Here is a 7,413-nt window from a genome sequence, read left to right as displayed (position 1 = left end):
CTGTCCAAACTGTCACAACAAAGATTTGAACTCAGTTTGCGGTATCATGACACTCCAGTTTTTTTCTTGTTTTCGCAGAGGAATATACGGCAAGAATATACGGCTTCCGTACTTTAAAACTTTTCAAGACATACGAAAAAACTTATTTTATCTTCCCTGCTGGATAAATAGTACATGGTTCTTATTCGGGCGACTTAAGTTTAATGTGGCAGTAATTGGAACGCTTACATGGTTTTGGTTCCCTGGTCTTCTCACGACACCTTTCTTTCAGACGCTTTTTTTTGATGATGTGATTGAAGTTAATAAGCTCGCAAATATATCTTTTACCATATACAACACTTGTATAATTTTCCTTTGTGCTAAATGGAGTGTACCATAATGAAAATGATTCACTCCGCACCAAGCGTCGCCTGCTCATAAACTGTAATCTGAAGAAAAATAATTCAGCACTTTTTGTTTTATTTCTTTGCAAAAATAAGCGAGAAATTGTAACTTTGCCAACAAGACACTTATATAACTCTCGTTATTGTAGGCCCCTTTTCGGGAACAAAAAAATGAAACGCATCTTCTGTATGGGAATCCGTAATCAGGCACTGGCAAAATATATCTTACTTTCATTCGGGTCAGTTTTGTTCACCATCCATTTTTTACTCTTACTGGTTTTTAAGCTCCTCGTGAAGTGGTGGCCTTAAACTCGGCTACTTATAAAGACCGGCGAAAAGAGAAAGTAAAGAAGAGAGAAGGTAAAGAAAAACAGAAGGCTAGAAAGTTACCCGGAAGAGTGTGTGGTTGGCTAAGCTACGCGGTTAGTATGAAATATGCGATAAGAAAGTTAAAAGGGGGGAGGTAAAAAGGAAATATGAAAAAATATTGCTGTAATTTTGTTTTTGCGTAAAGCGCGATATGATTGCAAGGCACTCGGAAGTCGAGAGCTCCAGAAATTTCAGTCACCCGAGCTTATTTGACGTGCGCCAAAGTCTAACCAAATGGGCGTGTAGCATTTACATCGGTCTCAATTGAAAATACAGTCACTGTGGTAGAGATAGAAACTAGGAAGCGTGGAAACTTGCGTATTTTGGTAGGACATAACTGAAAGTCAGCGCACTGTTCGGTCCTTGTTTATTGCTTCCGTAGTTAGCTGACTATTTCTAGGTTGCGCTGTTCGTATATTCAGATAGAACCCACGACCTACGAGTCAGCAGCAGGTTAGGTGGAAAGTTGTGGAGAATTTGTTCAAGCATTTGGGACAGAACCGCTTAGTCGAGGGCTGCTCCCACAGGCGTTTCGTTCCGGATACCTCGACTGTGCCTCCCTGCCCTGTTCGCCTAAAGAGATGAGGGCAGGGATTAAGGAGAATCTGCGCGAATGGTGGATGATTTTAGAGTGGTCAAAACGGGCTGAAGAAGGATAATTTATGCAGCTCCCAATTGGGGACAAACGGAACATGTGGTGAAGCTAGGAAACAAAAGCAGGACAAAGGTTCTCTTCAATTTCTCGTTAGAGAGAACATGAGCTAGTGCCCATAAATGGGGAGGGAGGTTAGGTATGGAAAATGGCAAGTAGGAACAGTAAACTCCACGGAGTGCATGATGAGCGAGGCGAAGCGTCTGTCAGTGCATCTGTGCTTCCGTCCGTCCGTTCGTTCTTCCTTCTGTGTGTCCGTCCATGCGTCCATCGGTGCACGCGTCCATCCGTCTGCCCGTGCGTGCGTCTCTATGTCTGTCCGTCCATCCGCACGTCCATCCGTCAATGTAGGGAATACTCAAGACACCGCTATCTCTCATCTTTTCGTCATATATTCATAATATACAAGCACCGCCATCCAGCGGACATTCCAAAGACTAAAGGAGAGGTGGCTACCTCTACTACAGCTGCTGCTGCTACTACTACTTTTACTACTACTACTACTACTACTAATAATAATAATAATAATAATATTAATATTAATAATATTTATATAATATAAATAATATTAATAATAATACAACTACTACTAGTAGTAGTAGTAGCAGTAGTACTTACATCGGGGACTTATGGCCTATGGCTTAAGGAGCTTAGCCTCTGAAAAAATAACAGCATATCCACGGAGAACATGATGATAAGTGTGGCGAAGCGTCGATTCATCCGTGCATTCGTCTATATGACCGACCGTGCGTCCATTCGTCCATTCGTATGTCCACCCGTCCATCCGCGCGTCCGCCCATCTAATCATCCATCCATCCATCCATACATGCGTCCATTCGTGCATCTCTCTCCGCCCGTACATCCATCTGCCCATCTAGTGAACACTCCAAGTACCGCCTTCTCGCATTTTTTCATCGTATATTCAGCGTATAGGAACGCCGAGTGCTTACGACACACACAACTGCATAGGCCGGACACGTCTCGTCGACATCGGCCTGGCCTCCTTTCAGGCTCTCTCAACTTGAGGCAACGGTGCTGTGCGGACTGTGGCTTGGTTTCGCCTTCCGAATCGGCATGGAAGACCGTGCTGCTTGTGATCGTTGCGGCAGTGATAAAACGATAGAGCACGTTCTCTGTCACTGCCCTCGTTACAGCGTGCAAAGATGGCAGCTAGCTGCTGCGTTAGCTCGCCTTGACGACAGACCCTTGTCAGAACAGTCAGTGCCTGAAAGGCGACATAATTTGTCTTCGCACAGAAAATCAGTGAATGCCTTATTGAACTTTCTGCGTAGTAGTGGCCTATTGAATAAGCTATAGCACCCCAGCTCACTTCTTTTTCTCCTTTTCACGTGTCTATTTAGCTCTTCGCTTCATTTCCCCATCTTTCTTGCCTGTTCTCTCTTCTCTTAGTGGAGGGTAGCAAACCAGATGCTCCAATTTCTGGTTAACCTCCCTGTCTTTCCTTCATTTTATTCCATCTCTTTTTCTCTCTCTCTCTTCAGCGTATAAAAGTACCCCCATCCAGTGGATATTCCGAAGACTAAACGAGAGGTGGCACTCGCGCACTTACGACCTGCTCTTCGTGCCTACTTCCAACCTTTCACTGCCTCTAGTTCATGGCTACAATCCGCCAAATGCTAATTCACTAAATTCTTGGCACTGCAGCCCAACCATCACTGAACCTTGCTAACACCAAGGAGGTTTCGCACAGCGAGTTTAACGTGGCAACCCTTTTAGGTCAGATAGCGCACAAAGTGCGTCCTTCTGATAATAATGTTCTTTAGTAAGCATCAAATTCAGGGCAAATTTTATTGGAGATTGAGTCATACTTGCTCTGTAGGTTATTTCTACAGAATCAACTATCTTTTCATTTTTGATTAACGTGTGCGAGTTTCCTCCTGAATTCCTTTTGAATTGCAAAAAAAGTGTGCGCGTGCTGCTCCTCTAGTCCGGTCGTGAAGGGGGCTACCTACTACTACTACGACGACTACATGCATCACGAACGCATGACCCACAACATAGGGAGCTTCGCCCCAAAAATATGTAGTAAGTCGCTTAATAGTAAGTTGCGATCCGAGCAACTGAAGTATTGCGCTGCTAAGCAACTGCATAACGGCCCGATTGCTGGCATAAAGGAAAAAAGCCGCTGAAAAGGTGCATTGGCAATCTGAAAGAAAGCAAGACAAAACAAAAGAAGTATGGAAAGAAATCAGCGAAAGAAGAAATGAAAAAAAAGAAAAGAGAGCGAGATAAGAAAGGAAAGAAGAAGGCTATTAGGAAGGGAAACGAAAGAAGATATGAAAGTAGTATGTCACCCACGCAGACCAAATTTGGCTTAGCCCCCCTTTTACCGACAAGGCCAGGACTACATTTCTTTCTGCTGTGCAAGCAGCAGGCATTTGACAATAAATGCTCATCGTTTCTAACAAAGGAATATTTGTAGCTAAATTATGACGAGCGTGTCACTGACAAAATTTTCGGGGGCCGATAGTTTTCTATATGAAAGCAGCCACGCAGGCAAATATGTCTATTGCAGAATCACATACCAAGCACCAAAAAAGTGGTTGAAAGCACAGAAGATTGAGAGCGATTGTCATGTTTATGGTGATGGTGAGAGACAGCTTCCCATTCTCTCATGGTTTCATTTTTAAGTCATGCGCAATTAAATTTATTTCACACAATATAATTTCTACTTGTCATAAATTTCTTATTTAGCTTGTATGCACAGCCATGAAGACTTTACGTGCGTTGTTGAGGTTGAGGCTTTGCCGACTACCCCAGCCTTCTCGCGTCCAAGCAGGCTGCCGCAAACTCTGCCTTCATTGCCGTCGGAGGGGACCGGATAGAAGAGCCGATGACAAGTACAAGAGGTATATATATTTACAATTTTGTAGAAAGATGATTGTAAAGAGGAAAGCTTCTCGGACATTCGTCTGCTGCTTTTACTCTTTTCGCAGTCACTAGACGCCAGGCCCAGAGAAACAGGAGACGACGTTTTCATCCAATCAGTTCGCACTTTTCAGAGTCATTTTGCCGACACAGTCTTCAAAAAACACACACACACACACACACACACACACACACACACACACACACCTCCTAAAACACGTATTGTTCCTGCAAAACTTTCGCTTTCGGTGAATCATGCCACCAGCAAACGAAATGTGATGAGCCCGTCGTGTCGCCTGAGCGGCGACACGACGGGCTCATCACATCCCGACGGGCTCACATCGCACCCACGTTGTCAAACGGTGGTGTCAGGTCAGGTAACTCCATTGGTATGTGCTTGAACATCTGGCGTTGGCTTGAGCGTCGGTAGCCTATCAGTCAGAGACGCACAGCGTTCTCGTCTGAGGTCCGTCTTGAGCGGAAACTCGGCGTCGTGGCCTTCCTGGGGCACATTGGCGCCACGTGTCACATTTCTGCGCAGGAGCCAGCGACAGTAGTGCTGTGTCGAGCACTTGCAACGCACTTCGCAGTACATGAAAAAGAGCCGGATGTCCTCGCGCTCTTACTAATCGCCACAAGGTGAGGAGGCTGCCTTTCTTCCACCCCAGCACCCGTTGTAAAGAGTGGTTCGCCGATCTCAACAGCGCCCAAGGACGGCCCGCACTTCAGGGCAGTTTAGAGCTGTGAATGCAGACGGCCGTTGGCACTGCCACACCTTCCTGAAATGTAATGGCCTCAAAAAATGACCTTACCTAACAGCGCGTCCATCTTCTGTGCATACCAGGTCCTCTTGATTCTGATCTTCACATGAAAACTTCATTATTAACATCCCGAATTACGCGCACTCGTGGGATTCCACATAGATAGTTACATCAAATGTGACAGCTTCAAACTTTGCCACGCAAGAAACTAGTCTCATGTCAACAATGCAACTGTTGACCTATGAGATTTTGTTGAATATTCGTGGAAGTGACTGTTTAACGGTGGCGAAGCATTCGCGCATCGATGTAAAGGTTGTGTGCGAAAAAGGTAGGTACCTGACCTACCTATTTAAAGGAATACTAAAGGCAACTATTAGGTCAACGTTGATTGTTGAAATAGCGGTGCAGAAATCTTGTAGTGCTACTTTTGTGCCAAAGAAGGGCCTATTTCGAAACAAAATTACGTTCAAGTGGTCCGCATTGGGTTAGCGTGCTTCATATTACCCGCCTCAAGAAGAGGACCGACCGGACCGACTCACGTCAACCTGTTGCCGTGGACAACGTTGCCCAGCTTTACTGCGCTAAAAGCGGCAAACTGAAAGCAGCGGCAGCCATAGCAGCAACAACAGTCATTTATCAATTTTCTACCATTGACTCTGATATTGCAGATGTTTTTTTTAATTCAACCAGGGCCCGCTAGATGGCACTATCCTGCCCACGGCAAGAAGCAGGAAATTGCCAAGGAAAGGATCTATGATAACACTCGGGGTAGTTCTCTACTGTTTGAGGCCAGGACGGGAGTACTGCGAACCAAGACATATCGGGCCAATTACGAAGGGGTAGACACAGTATGCAGTGCGTGTGGAGAGGAAGAAGAAACTGCCGAACACTTGATAATGTTTCGTAAAGGGCTTCACCCTATAGTTCAGGATGATGGCGCAGAGTATTTCGAAGCACTGGGGTTTAGGGACCGGGAGGGCAAAATAGACTTTAAGCGGGTAGACTTAACTAGAAGGAGGTTATCTGATTGGTGGCTAAAGTCAAAGCACGAGTGAAAATTAAACTCTTCACTGCAAAGTACGAATCCTCAAACTCACTTTTTAAAGAAAAAAAATCTAGTTTTTGGTTCATTAAGTATTACGGCTTGGTGGCGCTAGCCGCCGCCCGATCTAAAGGGTACAGCCATATCCATCCATCCATCCATCCATCCATCCATCCATCCATCCATCCATCCATCCATCCAAGTTATCTTTTCACCCACTTTTCTTTCTTCTCATTTACATTACAATTGGCCTAATAACTTCTCCTATACCTTCCTTGGCATTAATGTCTACTAGATCCCATTATTATTGTGTAAAAACACGAAATACGAGCCCTTAGGTATACACTTGTTTGCCTTATTCATTAACGAGGTTCTCATACTGGCAGACTTGGTGTCTCTAGGTTGTATACGGGGGACTATTGGTCAGCAGCCAGGTAATAAGTTCACGTGCTACGTGACTCCAAACAGGCTCATAAAGAGTGTACCACACTCGCCGCCATGGCTACTAGTGGCGCTGACTGACATTCCCACGTTTAAATGGACCTAGATACCCAACAAAGTGGCTGGGGGGATAGCTGTCGTGGTAGCTCAGTGGTAGAGCATCGAACGTGTTATTCGAAAGTCGCAGGTTCGGATCCTGCCCACGGCAAGTTATCTTTTCACCCACTTTTCTTTCTTCTCATTTACATTAAAATTGGCCTAATAACTTCCCCTATACGTTCCTTGGCATTAATGTCTGTTAGATCCCAATATGGTTGTGTAAAAACACAAAAAACGAGCCCTTAGGTATACACTTGTTTCCGTTATATATATATATATAAATATATATATATATATACATATATATATATATATATATATATATATATATATAAATATATATATATATATATATATATATATATATATATATGAAAACAAAGGAAAGAAAAAAAATATAGAAAAAAGACTCCGGCGCACGGAATCGAATGTGGGACCACCGCGTCGTCAATGCGAGGCGTTACCACTGAGCCACCATTGGGTACCTCCATGGACTGGTATACCAGCGTACCAGTCTGAACGACGTATTATGGAAGCCAAGCTCTGTCAGCTGGATTCGCGGCCGCTTACAGAAAAGAAGATTCTGGGGCCTTGGCCGACGGTTTCCAATACGCGCAAAGCCACTGAAGCCCTCTTGTATACTACTTAAGGACCACCAGGCTTCACGACAGCTTGTGAAAAACCGTGAAACACCGTGCTGTGTAGTCTTGAGCTGACTATTCATCCTTCTCTTTCTTGCTCCTCTTCTTTTCTATCTCTTTCTATTATTCCTCCTTT

The 7,413-nt window shown here is 44.4% G+C and overlaps 1 non-coding gene across 1 annotated transcript; it reads left to right on the top strand.

Moving 5' to 3' along the window:
* Positions 1–6,673: 6,673 nt before the first annotated feature.
* Positions 6,674–6,745, top strand: TRNAT-UGU (transfer RNA threonine (anticodon UGU)). Its single transcript has one exon. It is a non-coding gene; the product is annotated as a tRNA-Thr (tRNA).
* The last annotated feature ends 668 nt before the right edge of the window (positions 6,746–7,413 follow it).

Source organism: Rhipicephalus microplus, chromosome 5 (assembly GCF_043290135.1).
Source record: "Rhipicephalus microplus isolate Deutch F79 chromosome 5, USDA_Rmic, whole genome shotgun sequence".
Lineage (NCBI taxonomy): Eukaryota > Metazoa > Arthropoda > Arachnida > Ixodida > Ixodidae > Rhipicephalus > Rhipicephalus microplus.
Note: the sequence above shows the minus strand (reverse complement) of the source record. Positions and strands in the feature narration are given on the sequence as shown.